Source organism: Pectinophora gossypiella, chromosome 18 (assembly GCF_024362695.1).
Source record: "Pectinophora gossypiella chromosome 18, ilPecGoss1.1, whole genome shotgun sequence".
In the NCBI taxonomy this organism is placed as follows: domain Eukaryota; kingdom Metazoa; phylum Arthropoda; class Insecta; order Lepidoptera; family Gelechiidae; genus Pectinophora; species Pectinophora gossypiella.
The window spans coordinates 12,311,592-12,331,725 of record NC_065421.1 but is presented as its reverse complement, the minus strand read 5'-3'; the positions used below and the strand labels follow the sequence as shown (position 1 = coordinate 12,331,725).

Here is a 20,134-nt window from a genome sequence, read left to right as displayed (position 1 = left end):
AAACATAAAGAAAACCAAGTTAAAAAAAAGAACACGGATCAAAGATTACGGATATTGTGTACGTATACTAAGTAACTATGTATGTATCATTTTTGTGTAAGTATAATAAGTAACTATGTATGTGTCTATTATAGATTTTCCATTCAAATATTGTAATAATTGTATCCCAGGTGCTCTGATTATGTTAATATAGTCGGTTAGAGTTCGATTTGGCGAATATTTTAATAATATTTTCGTAGAAATGACAGAGAGTGGACACATTTGGTCGGGAAATCATTATTGGAGACACTTTCTTGGATATTATAAAAGCTGAATAGAAATTGCTTCTATGCTGTTCTGGGAGCATATAAAAAACATAGAACACGTTCAGCTGCTTCTCTTCTCGGGCATGTCGTAAAAACCGACAGAGGGATTGTGTCCTCTAACATGATGGACTAATGTTATGGGCGATAGGCTGATCCCTTATCACCATAAGGTTCATCATATCCATCTTTGGACTTCGTATCAACAGTGGCTGCAAGTTGTCTTTGATTACTTGTGGCTCTGCCCACCCCATTAGGGATTACGGGCGTGAGTTTATGTATGTATGTATGTATGAATAGAAATAGGACGCTAAGCCTCGTTGGAAACGCGGCTGGTTGCGCAGGGTGTTAGTAATATATGACGGTACAATTCAAACACACGGCTATGCCATAGAATAAAGAATAATACTACGTATAGGACGGTAACTCTTCGCCCCGCACTAATTCTCCGCGCCAACTTCACCCCCTCTGGGTCTTACTTTAGTCTTAAATGGCCATAAGTCGCCGAGTAAGGCGGTGAGCGCACGGATTGTCTATCTCGCTCGCACTTACACACTCACGCTACACTATAGAGTCCCTGACACATCAAATTGATTTAAACGATATATAAAAACGAACAACCTAATAGCGTAGCAATAAAATGAAACCAGATCATAAAGCCATTTTGACTCTATCACATGAAACCCTAAATCTCCACTCTTCTTCTATCATTATGTGGGTTGTGAGGTGAATTACCAACCTCATCAACCCTGGTGTCAGGGTTATTATTGAGCCGCCAAAGGCCCCTGACGCGGCTCATCTAACAACTACTTACTTAGGCACATCAGTAAGTAGTAACCGGGACCAACGGCTTAACGTGCTTTCCGAAGCACGGATCATCTTACTTTCGTACAATGAGGTGATCAGCCTGTAATGTGCTAATCAAACTAGGGATCACAAAGTGATTTTTGTGATATATCCCCCCACCGGGATTCGAACCCGGGACCTCCGGGTCGTGAGTCCAACGCTCAACCACTGGACCATGGAGGACGTTATCTCCACTAAATTCGTCTTTATGAATTTGATTTTTGAATATGTAGATCATAGATTCTGATACCACGTGGTTAACAGAATTAATGCCTGGTTAATGGCAATGGTCTTTCCCCCTATTACATGGGACTTAAACTTAGCTGGTGAGGAGTGATGTAATATACACCTATGCCTACCCCTATGGGGATATAGGCGTGACGCTATGTTGAAGTATACTTAAGACTCACTTTAGCCTTAGCCTTTCTAGCGAGAAGGTTTCGTGTTCTCCAAGATATCAAGTATCACCGAAATTATTTTCTGCAAAACAGGATCCGTTTTTGAATTTTCATCCTAAACATAATACCTTCGCTACAAATAATTAATATTAAATTGCTTTCAGGTTATGGTACAATTTATGAGCCGACGCGTGGCTCAATAATAACTCTGATCTGAGTTAGTGAGGGCATTCAATGGTGCCGATTCCAATAAACACCATCTAAATTTATTTTAAGTTATACCTGTCCTTTTCTTTTCCGCTGAAAAAGACAGCTATATTCCGTTAGATCTTATCCGTCTAAGCATTTATTACTATGGCACTAAAGCTGTAGGGTCAATATCTTCGGTTTTATTCGAATTAAAAAACTGCATTTTTCATAAATTTTTGGTGAAAATGTAAAGTGCCGGCCAAATAACAATAATGGTATAATTTATATTCTTAGAACTTATCCGTCTGATAATTTATTATTATGGCACCAAAGCTGTAGGGTCAATATTTTCGGTTTTATTAGAGTGAAAAAAAAAAACCTGTATTTTTCATACATTTTTGGTGAAAATGTGAAGTGCCGGCCAAGAAACAATGTTGGTTTTTTTCCCTAACATATGTGGCACGTGATTTTGTTCGTATTTTGACAGAACGACATGACCTATTGGGTTCAAACCACATAATTATGTCAACAGAATCAATAATATGCCCGTGTCAAAATTTTATCATGTTTCGCGTTACCCCTATAAGTTTACTACAACCGCATACGTATTGTATTCGGAAGCAACCACTAGGGGCCTGTTTAATAAAACTTACAATTGTAAATTACAATGACAATATGATGTACATTGCGGAGTGTGTCAACACGAATATTTTGCAGTTTCATATTAGCTACGTAATGAACACCAAATTGTCGTTGTAATTTACAATTGCTAGTTTTATGAAACAGGCCCCATGGGATTTGGGTGGTGCGGAGCAGAATCGAATAAACGTTTTGAAGCTAATTTGAGCCATTGGGCAATGGTTAATGTACTTAGTAGTTAATGCCATCTACGGCAAATCTACAATAAGTCACGTCAAAAAAAAACATACGTTTTGGTGGTAGCCAGTGATGTTCTGTTACTAGGAATATTTCTAATGTAAGAATGTTCCTTTTGTAAAAAACTGTATATAAAAAATCATAGTAAGGACACTGGCTGCTTATTTTTTCAAATTGTTTTTTCTTGTACAGTCATGAGCAATATAATGTACCCACTTTAGGACTCTGTCGCACTAACACATTTGACATTTAGTGAGACTTACAGTTCAATTTGTCAAAAAAGTTAATGTGACATGGTACCAAAGTGTATACATATTAATGCTCGTGACCGTACTTTGATTCTATCTGCCTAAAGTCTAGGTAATAAAACTCTTTTTACATAACTCTTGCGCCTTTTTACTACCGGAAATGTTTCCAAAATAAAAACGGCACATGTTGGTGGCGCGACCGTGACTGTGCGAGACTTTTACCTACATACATAAGTTCACGCGTACATCCCAATGGGGTACGCAGAGACCACGAAAAAGGCTAGTTTCCAACTAGTCAAATCAGTTACTTTTTACTAAACGTCAAAACACGTAATTACTATGGAATTTGTACGAAAAAGCAACCTGTGACGTCATAGAAAAACGTAATAAAATGTCGGACTTATTATTACGTTTTTTTAAAATTCTTAAGTAAGTACCTAAGTTAAATAGAAAAAAGAAAATGTTTTTCGTTAGTTTTAGATCTGTATTTATTTAGTGATCAGTTGAGCGTTAGGCTCACGATCCAGAGGTCCCGGATTCAAATCCCGGTGGAGACATATCACAAAAATCACCTGATTGTCCGAAAGTAAGATGATCCGGGCTTTGGAAGGCACGTTAAGCTGTTGGTTACTACTTACTGATGTAAGTGAGTAGTCGTTACGAGCCATTTCAAGGGCCTTTGGCGGCTCAATAGTAAGTCTGATGAGGTTGGTAATCTACAGTACATTTTTTTTTGTATGTAAAAACAAACAATGCTCTTTTAAGATCCCGTCGACAGTTAATGGAAAACTCGTTACTTACGTCGATAAGTAAGCTGTAAGAGAATCACTTGCAAGATTTATGTACCGAACATGTTAGGACGTGTTATAGGCAAAGAAAATAAATTGCCTCTCTCGTGTTAAAGTTTAAACAATTAATTTGGCTCACGAGCACAGGTTTTGATTAGCCTCTTATTTCACGTTTATCGAGGAGTTTTTGAAGGGGAACTCTTAAATGAATAAGGATATATGCATGAAGTGATTAAAATTTACGATGAGATTGCCGGATTTGGTTTTAAGTAAGAGTAAGTAACAGCCTCTGTGGGCTAGTGGTAAGAGGGTTGGGCTCACGATCTGGAGGTACGGGTTCGATTCTGGATAGGGACTTTGTCGAAATTACTTTGTAAGACTGTCCTTTGTTTGGTAAGGATATTGCAGGCTTGAATCACCTGATTTTCCGAATAAGTAAGATAATAAAATGTATTTATTTCAAATACCTAAGTATACACTATTATAATATATACACCCCAATTCTAGTTTATGTTTAAGTCCTATGTAAGTAAGTATGTAAGTAGTCCTTAGGGGGCGAGGCTATTGTCATTAACCGAGCACAGATCCTAGTATCAATTATCTGATATCAATCGACCTGGTATCAATTATAATATCAATTATCTGTGATCCAAACATGAATTCAAACTCATAAAATCGAAAATAACCAGGGTTGATAGTGGTAATCCACCTCACGTATTCATATTCATATAATTTATTGGTAATAATTCGTATTACACGTCAAGATAAAAATTAAAAATTCAAATAAAATTGTTACATCAATACATTCATACAAATAATGTACCTGGTCTACACAATATTTGAACTGTACTGTCCAGTACCTAATTATCTAAATTACAAATTAATAAATTCATCGTAACTGTAGAACGTGTGCTCAAGAAGCCAACGTTTGAGTCGCGATTTAAAACAAGGTATAGACGGTGCGTCTGCGTCAGTGACGTGTGTCGGCAGTTTATTGCCGTATTATTACTGTAAGCGATACAATAGAAGTAGAAGTCGAAAATAAATAAAAAATCTCCTTGAATATAAATAAAACACCTAAGTGACAACTTTAACTTACAAAATCTTTAGCATAAAATGAACTGAGAATCCTTTTTGTGCTTAAGTGCCTTTTGCACCGATTAGAAGGGTCAGCTGAATGTTTATTTATCCTGTCCTTTCAAAACTAAGAAGAATGTAGAGTCTGAAAACAAAGTTCTAGACAAATCCCACTTTCCACCTTTTTTTTTTTTTTTATTTTGACGTGACTGATTGTAGATTTGCCGCAGATGGCATTAACTACTTGGCCGGACAAATGGGGAGCGCTGAAGGCTCTCACCCGGTACAACGTTTAAGACAACAGGCCTGAGGGTGCCCAGTTGGGCGCGAACCTCGGCTCAGGGCGTCGTCTGAGAGGAAAAATATTTGAAAGAATTAATCGACCCTAGTGGGTCGATAGCGATAAGCGCTGAATGAGGGAAATCGTCGACCACGCCGGCGGGGTCGGTATCGGGGTCCTGAAGTGTTTGGTGTCGCGAGCTGATTGGCTGCCTCTATGGCTAGAGTAATCGGGTCGTCGGGATCGTATATTACGTCCTTCGGACGCCGATACTTTTCAGTACAGTCCCTAAGCGGGATGTATTCGGAAGCCGCAACTACCAGGGGATTTGGGTGGTGCGGAGCAGAATCAAAAAAACGTTTGGAAGCTAATTTGAGCCATTGGGCAATGGTTGGCCCACTTTCCACCAAATTTGGAGCTTTGAAAGAAAAAAGAAAGAAGAAGGAAAATCGCAGATTCAGATTAGGGATAGCGGACGTGGATTTGTGTAAGTGTCAATGACAAAGGATTGATGCCTTAGAGATATGGTATGGTAGTATTTTATCTATCTATCTATCTATGGTGCTGGAGGCAAATCTTAAAAATACCTTGGACTGCGAAACGCACTAATGCATCTATCCTGACCCAGCTCCAAATAAAAACTCGTCTGTCCACTTTTTCTATCGTGTGAATAGTGAGGTGGATTACCAACCCCATCAACCCTGGTATCAGGGTTATTACTGAGCCGCCATAGGCCCCTGACATGACTCATGTAAAGACTACGTACTTACATCAGTAAGTAATAACCGGGACCAACGGCTTAACATCTTACTTTTTGGACAATCAAGTGATCAGCCTGTAATGTCCTAACCGAACTAGGGATAACAAAGTGATTTTTGTGATTCGTCCCCACCGGGTTTCGAACCAGGGACCACCGAAGCCGTGTCCACTGTTTACTACGTGCCAAGAACGCAAACTTTCTTATTTCGCCCACACGATGAGCAGAGGTGATGACAATTTAGAAAAACTGATTGTGGTTGGGAACACTGAAGGCAAAAGATCGCGTGGTCATTCCCCAACTAAGTGGACCGATCAAGTGAAAGACTCGTCATCCAAGCTCTACATGGTCGCAAGGGAAGCACTGGACAGAAACCGAGGCAGATCATCTGCTCCAGTTGCAACCCTGATGCGGACCACGATCCTCAGATATGAGGGACCGACCCAAGAGAAAGAGAACATAACAAAACTTAACACTGAAGGCAAAAGACCGCGTGGTCGTTCACCAACTAGATCGACCGATTAAGTGAAAGACTCGCCATCGTCGTGAGGGACCGACCCAAGAGAGTGAAGCAATAATTGACTGTATACAGGCATAAAGCACGAAGCTTAATTCCCTCTATCAAACAGATCTGAACATTCCACCACGCTGCTCCACAATTTTTTTTATTCTCCAGTATTTTACGGCGGATTTATATAAAAACTCCACATGCCATTGATTGGTTTGCTGCGGATATTATTTTTGTGCCTGTGAATACATTTCGCTGATATTTCCAGAGATCGTAGAATTCCATTCATATTTTCGATCGGGTTTTTTTGTTTAATTTTGGAATTTTAATGGGATTCTACTTCGTGTATAATTGTAGTGGTAACATGATATTGTAAGACCGCTCGGTGAAAGGAGGTCGTTTATGATCGCAGGCCAATAATAAAAATAAATAAATCTTCTCTCGCGTGGGTTGTGTGGTGAATTACCAACCTTATCAACCCTGGTGTCAGGGTTATTATTGAGCTGCTAAAGGCCCCTGACATGACTCATGTAACGACTACGTACTTACATCAGTAAGTAGTAACCGCGACCAACGGCTTAACGTGCCTTCCGAAGCACGGATCATCTGACTTTTTGGACAATCAGGTGATCAGCCTGTAATGTCCTAACCAAACAAATAAATAAAATATACTAATAATTTTTCATCCGTATTGCTAACAAATGTAAACACAAAAGAAAATAAAATAAGTACATACATACATACATAAACTCACGCCCGTAATCCCTAATGGGGTGGGCAGAGCCACAAGTAATCAAAGACAACTTGCAGCCACTGTTGATACGAAATAAGTAGGTACTTAAAACTAGAATACACCATAATGACACTCGCTTAGCTCAACGATCTTTGCGAGTGACGAGTTAACAGGCTACAGGTGTTCAGCGAGGTACAATAAGCTTGGAAAAGAGTTATTTTAACCTGAGCTGTACATCTGCTAAACCTGTAGGCTATCATATTCGCTCTGACCGCCAGAGCCCATATCGAGATCGTATCGCTCTGTATCGTCTACATCGTATTACTTGTCAGTAAGTGTCATATCAATTAGATACTGATGACTAGGAGAACGCATGACTTACCGAAGTATCGCTTCGAATCCCGGCTCGAGTTCTAAACCACTGAGTTCGACTTTATTCGACGATGCATTCTTTCAAATATACCCTCTCAGACGGCGCCTTGAACTAAGGGTTCGCGCCCACCTGGGTACGCACAGGAATGTTGGCCTTTTGTACCGCGTGAAAGCCCTCGACACACCCTATTTAGTTAATGCCATTTGCAGCATCAAAACACGTCAACAATAAAAGATACAAAAGTGATTTGTTACTGTAGGGTTCTAGCTTAGTATCCACTTGGAAAAGCCTTTCCACTACACTGTCACATAATTACGTTCAGTCCAAAAGCGATCGACTTAAAAACTGTTCGGATAAGCACCCGAGACCCTGCCAAATTTACAAAAGCAATCTCCAACTCGTTGAAAGAGAATCATACAATAAACATTGTGTAACGTTTCCGAACGCGTCCCCGAGTATGAAATAATGATATTGCCTTTGGCAGCACTCTTTGTTGCTTTTGCCTGAGACGAGAAGATGTTTCGAGTAATTTTTTTAAGAAATTAAAAAGGGAAATGTGCCAAGTGGAGACTCGAGTTTTAAATGCAATGGAATAAGATAATTGAAGAGACTGTTTGCTTACGAGGTTGTCGTCATGAATAAAATCCATCTACTTTTGTCACTGCTTGCTATGAAAGAGGAATAAAATGAATTTAAAACAATTTACTGGAAATAACGAAGATGTGGGTACGTCTTCAGATGTGAGGCATGCACTTTGAAACTTCGCCTTAAACGGAATCTTTTTGCTGATGATTCTTTACACAAGTGTCTTAAAATATGGTATCTTTTTGCCTTACAAACTTACTAATGCAAAATATAGTTAATACATGCATTCATATAAGTACTTCCCGCTGTAGGCAAAGAATTGTAGCGTGGACAGCGACTCCCCGCACGGCGACTGCTTGACATCACATCTGTCATTTACATGTACAGTTCAAAACACAATTTTATACCAAGGAATTGGGTCGTGTAGTAGATACAAGATAAATTATGAAATTCTGATCACTAAATAGAGGCAGATCTAGAACTAACGAAATACTTTTTATTTTTTCTTTTTAACTTATTTATGAATTTTAATTAAGAAAACTTAATAATAACTCCGACATTTTATCACGTGTTTCTATGACGTCACAGTGTACTTTTTCATACATATTACATAGCAATTTCGTGTTTTGACGTTTAATAAATAGTAACTGATTTCGCCAATCCAAAAAAAGGCTTAACGTGACCTCCGAAGCACGGATTCATCTTTCTCAAACAATCAGGTGATTTAAAATCCTTACCAAACAAAGGACAGTCTCACAAAGTGATTTCAACAATGTCCCCATCGGGAATCGAATCCAGACCCTGTGTGCCTAACGCTCTCATCTCTAGACCACGGAGTGCTAACATACTATACATCAATGTTTTTACTAATGAAATTTTCTTTTGTTTTAGGTAAGTGCTTCTACTACAGAAACTTCTATTTACGGTGAGGCTTTTTCGAGTTTATTTTTTGATTTTATAGCTGCTCTTCAATGTCATGCAAATCACCAATGTTATGCTATTATGACGGCAAATTCAAATTAAAAAATATTTCTTTAATCAGTAGGTAACATAGTCACACTTTGAATTGTTATATTTTATAAAACAAACGTCTCATCCACCTTAAACGACTGCAGATTCTTACAACCTGTATAGCCAGGGAAAAGAAGCTGCAAGAAAAAACTCAGCACAAAGCTTTAGACGTTCATTAAATAAAAACATAAAATATTGTTATACAATTTAGTAATTTGGCTGCCTATTATCAATTAATCCTATGCATTCATATCTTCTAAATAAACACTAACCTTATAACGAATTATTTTAGCAACCTCGTATTTACTCTTTTATTTATTTATTTTTTTAGACGTGACTTATTATTGTAGATTTGCCGCAGATGGCGTTAACTACATGGCCGGACAAATAGGGACCGCTGAGGGCTCTCACCCTGAACAAAATTTAAGACAACAAGCCTGAGAGTGCCCAGTTGGGCGCGAACCTCGGCTCAGAGCGTCGTCTTAAAGGAAGAATATTTGAAAGAATTAATCGACTCTAGTGGGTCGATAGCGATAAGCGCTGAATGAGGGAAATCATCGACCACGCCGGCGGGGTCGGTATCGGGGTTCTGAAGTGTTTGGTGTCGCGAGCTGATTGGCCGCTTCTATGGCTAGAGTAATCGGGTCGTTGGGATTGTATATTAGGTGTTTCGAACGCCGATACTTTTCAGTGCCGTCCCTGAGCGGGATGTATTCGGAAGCCGCAACTTCCAGGGGTATTTACTCCAACTCGCCAGTTTGTTTTCCATTTCACTTCCAACAACATAAAACATCTTTGCCCAATCAGCCATAAAAACTGTTCGCTTCCCAGATCCGTTCATTATCTCCGAGCGAAACCAATGAAATGTGTAATAAAATCTGTACTTCTGCCACGGAAGACCGCTCCGTAATTTGAGCTTCACCGTAGGATTTTAATTCGGTTATTTACATGGCTTCTAAACCCTACTGGGATTATGCTGGCGTCTTTAATCAAAACACATGCATGCATGGCAAGCTTAAGGTTACCATAGGGCTTCCTCATATCCGGCCGAGGGTTTCGTATAAAAAATCATCATCTCCGCATCTTAGCATTATCCCGTTGTTCGCACGGTGTGCTTACCTAACCTGAAGATTTGACAGGTCCGGTTTTAAATTATTATTTCGTATAAAAAAAAGTTTAAAAACTAACGTACTCCCGATACATGGTTTATGGAAATTCCCATTGACATTCAGAATTTGCCTTTCAACTGGTTTAAGACAGTAGTTAAACAAAATCTTTACAAAAAAGGTTATTATAAAGTTAGTGATTATTTAGAAGATATGAATGCATGGGATTAACTGTCTGAGAACTGATATTAAGCAGCTAAAATACTCAATTGTATAAAAATATTTTATGTTTTTTTTAAAAGAACGTCTAGGGCTCTGTGCCGAGGTTTTTCTTGCAGCTTCTTTTTCCCCGGCTATACAGGTTGTGAGAAGCTGCAGTAGTTTTAGGCGGATGAGACGTTCGTTATGTAAAAATTGACGATTCAAAGTGTAACTATGTTACCTACTGAATAAAGATATTTTTGAATTTGAATTTGAAGATTTGGAGATAAAAACTATCCGGAACATGTCTGATGCCTGTTATCAATTGAACATAATTATCATGTAAATATAAGGAAACCCGCAAATAAAACAGTAATATGTACATATTTGAAATGTGCAAACTTTGTAAATTTAGCTGTAAGCTCCACAAATAAAATAAAATAAAATAAAATGTGCGAATGCCATTTGAAAAAAAATATTCCGTCCTCAGTTTATGTCCTTTAATGGGCGCCATATTTAATTTAGCTTTTGTCTTAAATCTTGTGTCGGGTGACATTCCTCGGCGTTGCCTAATATTCTATTCGGCCAAATAAATAAATAATAATAAATAAATAAAAAAAAATAATAAATACACGATGTTAGTGACATCGTAACGAAAACTTTGAGGGATGATTCAAGCTCATTATTCTGAGCTGATATCAAATGGAATTTTCCGTCGCAAATGTATGGAACGGAAAATAATTTACAAAAACACTAACATTTACATGAATTTTCCGACAGGAAAACCCACTTGATATCTCAGAATCATAGTCTGAATCATCCCCTCAGTATTCGTTACGATACACCCATTAGATGATTCAGCTCATTATTCTGAGTTAATATCAAGTGGAATTTTCCATCGCAAAAATATAGAATTGAAAATAATAAAAAAAAACACAAAAAAGTACATGGATTTTGCGACGGAAAATTCCACTTGATATTAACTCAGAATCATGGTCTGAATCATTCCCTTCAGTATTCGTTACGATGTCACTAACACCCTGTATAATCAAAGGCAAATAAGACTGGTGTCATGTCAAAAAACACGTTTTATGAAAACTGAAATCAATAATGCAACTTAGCTCGCGATTATTAACATGCCAACAAACATCTATTCTGACCCAGATGGCAGAGAAGACTGGCCAGTGTTGTTTTGACAGTCGTCAAGCCAAAATGTCGAAATTCCGCTAACCGAATGCAAATCAGCCGTCGAACATATTGACTCCTATTCAATACACAGTCATTTTGGAAGCCTTTGTGCGTGGTAGCTTCAACACTGAACTAGGAGCGAATAATAAACCGGCCAAGTGCGAGTCGCGCACGTAGGGTTCCGTCCAAAATAGGCAAAAAATTGTTTTATTTAATTTTATTATTAAAGTAAAAATACAACTAAGTATTTAGTAAATATTTCAAGAGCCTACCTGTTGCCATTATTAATGAAAAGAGGGCAACAGAAATACATCATTTATGAAAATGTCACCTATCTAGCTATCGCGGTTCAAGAACCTCAAGAGATGCAGCATGGTGACAGACGGACGAACGGACGTACTGCGGAGTCTTAGTAATTTATAATAGGGTCCCGTTTTTTACCCTTTGGGTACGGAACCCTAAAAATGCAAGCAGAACGTGTTCATCTGATTTTCCGGGCCTATCATAAAAACGGGCATAGAATAAAGAATACGTATTACGTATAGAACGGACAATTCGTATCCGTGCGGAGCTAGATTTACCTCACCCCATCTATGTCACAATTTAGTCGTTAAGGAGAAATATAATAATAATAATAAAAACACTTTATTGCACACAAATACATAAAACATTTACAGGATAAACTTATTCTAAGGTGGGCAAAGGCGGCCTTATCGCTAAGAGCGATCTCTTCCAGACAACCTTCGGCAAAGGATATGGTACATTTGTACAGCTGCAGTGTAGCGCGCAAATACGTAAAATAAAACAATAGACACATTTTATATATACATACACAATCTTATATACTAAATATATATATTATACACATACTATAGATATATACATACAATGATACATATACTTAAGTAAAAATAAAATATTAGTTACAGGACGATGATTTAGCCAAGAAAAAATGGTGAAGTTTAGTTTTGAATATAGCTAATGACTTCGAATGCCTGATATCAGCAGGCAAATCATTCCACAAGTGCGTGGACTTTACGGTAAAGGAATCTTTGTAATATCCAGACCTTGAGAAAGGAGCCTTCAGCACATTGTCCGTCCGCGAACGAAGTTCACGAGAACAGTCGCTACCCAGGAACTGGAAACGTTCCTTTAAGTAGGGAGGGGAACGAGGGTCATACAGCACATTATAGAGCAGAACCAAGACATGCTCATCTCGCCGCAGTCTAATTGGAAGCCATTTAAGTCTACTCCTGTATTCAGACACGTGATCAAACTTACGCAACCCAAAAACAAACCGGATGCACAGGTTCTGAAGCCGTTGAAGCTTGTTTAAAAGCTCTTCATTGAGGTCAATCAGACAGACATCGGCGTAGTCCAGGATAGGTATAAGGAGCGATTGCGCAAGTTCAACCTTGGTCTTCACGGGGAGTAGATTTTTCCATCTTCTAAGTGATCCTGTAGCAGCAAAAATCTTCCGACTGGTTTCGGCAATATGGTCAGACCAAGAAAGTGTACTATCAAAAAGGACACCTAGATTTTTGACAGATTTGCTATAGGGCAAGATGACACCATTAAAGGTAATAGCTGGAATGTCAGCCATGTTTAAACGCGAGATCTGTCGCGAGCCCCCTACAACGATAACTTGCGACTTATCACGATTGACCGTAAGGCCATGACTACGGCTCCAACAGTGCACAGCTGCAAGGTCTGCATTGAGCTGAGCAATGGCTCCGTCCAGCTCTTCGACAGTAGCCTGTGCATAAATCTGCAGGTCGTCAGCATACAGGTGATAGTGACAGGAGAGGATAGGGGTAAGGAAATTAATAAATATGGAAAAGAGGAGAGGGGAGAGGACACCACCCTGAGGCACACCAGCAACAACATCGCTAAAGGCAGAGACTCTGTCATCAGCTCGAACGCGCTGCCGCCGACCCACCAAGTAGCTGCGAAACCACCCAACCACCGAATCTGAGACAGACAGAGACTTTAGCATTGCTAAAAGGATGTCGAAATCTACAGTATTAAAAGCATTACTAAAATCGAGCAATGCGATAACAGTAAGCTTTTGATTCGACATCCCCAACCGTATGTCATCGGAGACTTTGGTGAGCGCCGTCACAGTACTATGCCCCGGGCGGAAACCGGACTGGAGAGGACTCAGTAAATCATGGACGTTCACAAACACACTCAATTGATGGTGAACTAGTCGCTCAAGGACTTTGGACAGGAAAGGCAGGATAGATATGGGACGATAGTGGGATAAAGATGTAGGATTACTAATTTTAGGAACTGGAATAACCGAAGCTTGACGCCAACAGCGTGGAAAAGTGCCGGTACTGAGCGAGAAGTTAAAAATGTGACAGAGCACCGGAACTATCACCTCCGCACTGAGAAGGATCATCCTGCGACTAACGCCATCGACGCCTTCAGCATTGGATTTAATAGCAGTGATATTATTTTCAACCTCACGCTCAGATACCAATCTAAAAACAAAAGGAACATGTGAAGGAGTGGGTAAATCAGAGATCGACTTTAATGTCGCTTGTTTGACAGAGCAAGAAATAGGGGAAGTGGAGACAAAGTGAGTGCTCAGGGAGTTCAGGTCAACAGTAGGTGATGCAGTTGATTTGGTCTTCCCTATGCCAAGTGAGTTCAAAAATGACCACACCTTGGCTGGATCCCCATTCTCAACAGATGAGTGTATGTGACGACGCTGCGCATCCCTGCACATTCTACTGCATCGATTGCGCAACTCCCTATACCTGGAACTGTTCCCATCTGACGGATCATTTCTGTACTTAACCTTAGCAGCATTGCGTCTCCCCATCAGCACTCTGATCTCGTCAGTCAACCACGGAGCTGGAAGATGTTTGAGCTTAACTGGACGAAGAGGAGCATGAAGATCATATAATTGGATAAGGAGAGAATTGAATATCTCCAACTTCTCGTCAACAGTCGCAGCACCATACACAGCATCCCAGTGAATGCTGCTAAGGTCAGACAGAAACCGAACAGAATCCATATTTTTAAAACTGCGCTGCATAACGACTCGGGGCTTGGGTTTCGGACACCGGATTTTATAGGAGAGGAAAATGAGATCGTGTTAGGAGAAGGCTCCAGCAGGGAACTGTCCGTGGGCGATGACATGGTCAGGGGAGGGAACAATGGCAAGATCTAAAAGGGAAGGGATACAACCAGGCGAATGGTGAGTAGCGGATAAAGGAAGAATATTGAGGTTCATGGAGTTCACAACTGAGCACAGCCGGGCAGAACGAGAGTCTTGCTTTAAAAGGCATGTATTAAAGTCACCCATGATAATAGTGTGATCAGCAGCGGGCACCAGAACCTCTAGAAGGGATTCGAGCTTAGAAAAGTAGTCGATGTGGAGAGAAGGACTATAAAATGCACCAAGAAGTACCTTGAGGTGACCAAATAATACCTCAACAAAAATATGTTCCGAGGATTCTGAATATTCAGCTGGAGATTTGCTTAGAATATTAAAAGGTATGTGACTTCTAAGATAGATGGCAACTCCTCCACATCGCCTACCAGTCCTGTCGTTACGGATAAGATGATAACCAGGAAGGGAGTAGGAAGTAGAGGGCAGGCAGGGTTTAAGAAACGTTTCCGACACCAGAATAGCCTGAATGTTCTTATTACTAGCAAAAGAGGCTAGCAAGTCAGGGTAGTGTGCAGGAATGCTCTGTGCATTAATGTGCACCACATTAAAATTTTTGGCCAAGGCTGAAAAGGTAGACTCCAGCAACGATTCCAAGGACTCCGAGACACTGTGGAAGGTGCCCTCCGAATTATCTGACAAAGAGGAGAGAGAATAGAAATCAGAGCTATCCGTCAATACGCTTTCATCGTTATCATCATTTTGCAACATACGCAACATAATAAATATTATATAAATATAAAAAAATAATAATAATTAAAATATATACAAAAAATTAAAAATATTAATAAAATAATAAAATAGAACAACTAATAGATATGTAAGAATATTAATAAGTAAATTAACAAATATTCCACTCGCCGGCAGTGTGAAGAAGAACGCTCTAAAGGACGACTAAACAACAACACACACGTTACGACAAAACAACAAGAAAATAAAAATAAGTTCAGATGCCAATAGGACTGAATACAAAAAGAAAAAATAGCAAAAACGAAACGCATAGATCATAATGACATTGACATTAGAAAAAAACTAACAAATACATGTCAGTGATTATAACCTAACATAAAACAAAACACAAAACTAATAAAGAATAAAAGCGGTTATGAGAAAACAAACAAAAGTAATAGAAGTAATAGAGGGTGAAAATAACAACATCTTAAAAAGAAATGAAGTCTACACAACATTTGCAGTCGGCACGGGTAAAACTAAAAGTTCGGCCATAGATTCCACCCTCTGCTTGGCACTATCAGGAGTCTTGATAAAAATGAATCCATCCCGCGTCCAGCAATTAGAGATGCCGTACTTATCTCTCGCCGCCATGAAGACACTGTGCCGAGGCTTGGTTAGGAACTCGGAGATGGTGATCTTTGACCCCTTCAGTGCAGTCTTGGTGTTCCAGATACTATCCCGCATAGCCATATCCGTGAATTTTAAAACTATAGGTCGAGGCTTACCACTATTATAGAAAGGGAGCGCGCGCGCTCTGTCTGTCTCGCTCGCACTTATACGGTAAAGCGGCATATGGTCGAGATTTTTATACGGAGTGCCCGGGCTGTACCATAGTATTGTGCCCTAATTTGATGAGTCATTATATGAGCGACAGACTGGTAACATACGGTTCTTCATATCCATAATTCTTTTAGGAGTTCGTTTATAATTGTATTGTATATTTAATAATAGCTTATTTTATATATATTTATTTTATTTGGATAACCAACAGATACAAAACAAAATAGGTATACTTATTGCAAGACACTGTAGGCCGCACGACACTATTTTATGGGGGTTACCTGGTTCATTTTAGCCGGAGTTGAAAAATAAAAACGACTATTTAACTATTTCTGTTTTGTCAAGTAGTGATTGACTATTCCTAAGCTCAAAACTGTGTAAAATGACCTTCTATCAAGAGGGAACCTCGTGTTGCTAGGTTGTGTGATCCAAAATTATTACTTACTTAAGGCATTAAGTAATAATTTTGGGTTCGCAACTAGAGGGCCTTGCGCGAAGTAGGCAAGGCGGCGCCACGTGTAAGATGTATGGGTGTGTGTGTGTGTGTGTATTTATTTAAATAAAAATTCAATTATAATAATTATTATTACACAAAAATCTTAGAAACTATATCTCTAACTATAAACGGTAAGTAAAACTATATAAAATAAAGGAAACTAAAAACTATTCTGAAATCTTCGGCGTCGTCCGGCACACTTACTTATTTAATCAATTTTTAACTATGTCATTTATATAAGTTACCTTTTATTTCCGTTTAGGGCGTTTTTTGCTACTACTGGTGGTACCGCGGGCCAATTTTTCTTCCCCTGGTACTACGGTGCTGGGTAGTACTACGGAAAGAAATTTCTACACGTGGTACTACTGGTTTTTTATAGCTCATATGTTCATATCGGCCCGATCATGATAATAACGATGATGCTCATATTAAAAAAAAATCTTTTTGACATAACATAACAAATACTTTATTGCACAAACAGGAAAAAAACAAAATACAAAACAAAAGAGAAATAGAATTAGTACAACACGAAACGAATACAGAATAGAAGAAGAATAGTAGAATTAGTACTTTTTAGTATTCGGTGAGCATGAGGAGCTCGGTGGCGCAGCGTTTAACGCGTTCGGTCTGCGATTGTTGAAGTAAAGCAACTTTCGCAAAGGCCGGTCATAGGATGGGTGACCACAAAAAAGTTTTCATCTCGAGCTCCTCCGTGCTTCGGAAGGCACGTTAAGCCGTTGGTCCCGGCTGCATTAGCAGTCGTTAATAACCATCAATCCGCACTGGGCCCGCGTGGTGGTTTAAGGCCCGATCTCCCTATCCATCCATAGGGAAGGCCCGTGCCCCAACAGTGGGGACGTTAATGGGCTGATGATGATGATGAGTATTCGGTGTAAGAAAAAGTCAATTAAGATCTGTCCAGGCCACGTTCCGTAATAAAAATAAAGATGGCGCTGTATAAGTTTAATAAGTACTAGATTACTCAAGTACTTAAAAATAATTGCGTTATGGCCACTCAAAAAACATTGAATCAATTTAGCAAACAAAATAGGTACTTGAGTATTAAAATATAAACGGGAATATTTCACAGCAAATAAGACGTCTGGTTTGACGTTTAAAAAGGAGGGAATTAATTTTGCTAATGCTGTTGGGTCTTGGGACGCGGATTGATCGATCGACACCTTCGAGCCGAGCCGAGATTTAGCCGATAAGTAAGTACTTACCTATTATAATGTACTCCGCCTCCGGAACGGCGTCTGTGGTGCAGTGGTTGAGCGTTGGGCTCACGATCCGGAGGTCCTGGGTTCGAATCCCGGTGGGGACATATCACAAAAATCACTTTGTGATCCCTAGTTTGGTTAGGACATTTAAGGTGATCACCTGATTGTCCGAAAATAAGACGAATGATGGAAGGCACGTTAAGCCGTTTTTCTTAGTTACTTACTGATGTATGTACGTAACGACTACATACTTACATCAGTAAGTAGTAACAGGGACCAACGCCTTAACGTGCCTTCCGAAGCACGGATCATCTTACTTTTGTGATATGTCCCCACCGGGATTCGAGCCCGGGGCCTCCGGATCGTGAGCCCAACGCTCAACCACTGGACCACGGACGCCGTTAATATGCCGTGAGAATTGGAGTGAAACCCCGCGAATGGCATCCAACCGCCCCTTACAGCCAATCCTGTCCACCTGAATGAATTGATATGTTCATCTGATTGCCTAATGGAATCACCATAGCGAATCTTTAGTTTGTGTTTAACTGTTTATTGTCTGTTGTTCTATTTGGTAGTAACTGTAGCATATTCTGATATTGTATTAGGACTTGTTAATATTAAACACTGATATGATGCCGCTGGATGCGGGCAGCGCAGGACCGATCGTCGTGGAGATCCTTGGGGGAGGCCTATGCCCAGCAGTGGGCGGTCGTACGGCTGATGATGATGATTATGATGATATGAAAGAAGCACTGGGTTTATTATAATATAACAATCAGTTGTCACAACATGAGGAGCCTTCCTCCCGCTATATCGTAATGAATGTGTTACAGTCTTTTTAGAGGCGTCTGTAGTGTTTCCGCGCATTATAAGTTAACCTTTTTATGTCATTGTTACTCAATGACAGCTGTCAAAATAACCGTCTGTAGACTTTTTGGCGGGAACGGAAACGGGAACGTTCCTTTCCTCATTGAAAAATCTAAATAATTAATACGAAGTGGAAAACATTCGCGATAATGTTATTATATCGGAATATTCAATAAACAAAATGTACCTACCTATCTATTTTCGTTTCGTGCCGACAAGCGGCTTCATAACTCAAAAGTTTATGCGGACTTTTGAGTTAATTCGTTTGGGGTTTGGAGTAGGAGTCTGCTCCGAGGGTGGGGGCTTAGGTTTCATCATTCATCGTCATCACCTTTCATCATTTTATTAATCATCATCAAGAAAAAAATACATAAGACATGGCTGTAAGGGCATAGTTCCCTTTGCCTTGAACTTCGGGGAAAACCAAAAACAAAACCGTCTGTACCATTTGCGTTTCGGTTTTCCTGTAAGTTGCGTTTGGTTACACTACACTACATCATACCCCTTTCCAAAAAAAAGAAACAATAAAAAAGAAACTTAACAAAGTAAATTGTTTACATCTAAAAATTAAGTTATTACACTAATAAATTACGATTTAAACATAAAGCACAATCCAATAAAATCTTAACACTGTAAAGCATTTTTGCATTGCATTACACAAATATAGCGTACCTAACTGATAATTTGATAACTGGCCACCTGATACGACACGATTCATTTATAACAAACATTATAGAAGGAAAAATTGAAGGGTAGAGAGGAAGGGGTAGACCTAGGATAACATTTATGAAACAAATAAAAGAGAAGGTGCAGGTCGTGTCGTATCGGGAGGTGAAGGTTTTGGCGGGAAGAAAAGAGGAATGGCGGTTACTCCACCGACAAGAGCGCAGCTCTTAAATAGAGAGAGAGAGAACTGATAATTATTCCTGCACATGAGAGAAAGACTGATAAAATTGTTGTTGATTGTAACATCTGAAAACACACTGTTATTTTTCCAGATTTGTTCCTGTATATTGTCTGTTTTCTGTTCTCTGCTGTCGACACACTTTCAATCAAATCAATCAAATCAAACGTACTTTATTGCACACAAACAAAACATACAAACATTTATCAACAGTACAAATGGGTGGCCTTATTGCTCTGAAGCAATTTCTTCCTGGTAACCACTTTCATTTGTTCTCTGAAAATAATTTCGTTTTTTCGTAACGACTTTCATCAACTTTCAATCATCAACTTTTTTCCGTCTAGTGCTATGTCATAATAATCTACAAATCGACTACTCACTCGAGTAGAAATAAAATCGATATGGTACATTTAATATTATTATGAATCCGATTAACAGCCTTCGTGGTCTGGTGGTTAGAGCGTTAGGCTCACGATCTGGAGATCCGG

General features: G+C 39.3%; 1 long non-coding RNA gene across 1 annotated transcript in view; it reads right to left on the bottom strand.

The window, feature by feature from the left end:
* The window catches only part of LOC126374910 (uncharacterized), a 66,451-nt gene extending 46,810 nt beyond the window's left edge, over positions 1–19,641 (bottom strand). The window contains exon 1 of the long non-coding RNA XR_007567513.1: positions 19,442–19,641. This is a non-coding gene — a long non-coding RNA (uncharacterized LOC126374910). The remainder of the gene's footprint in view (positions 1–19,441) is intronic.
* Between the last annotated feature and the right edge of the window lie 493 nt (positions 19,642–20,134).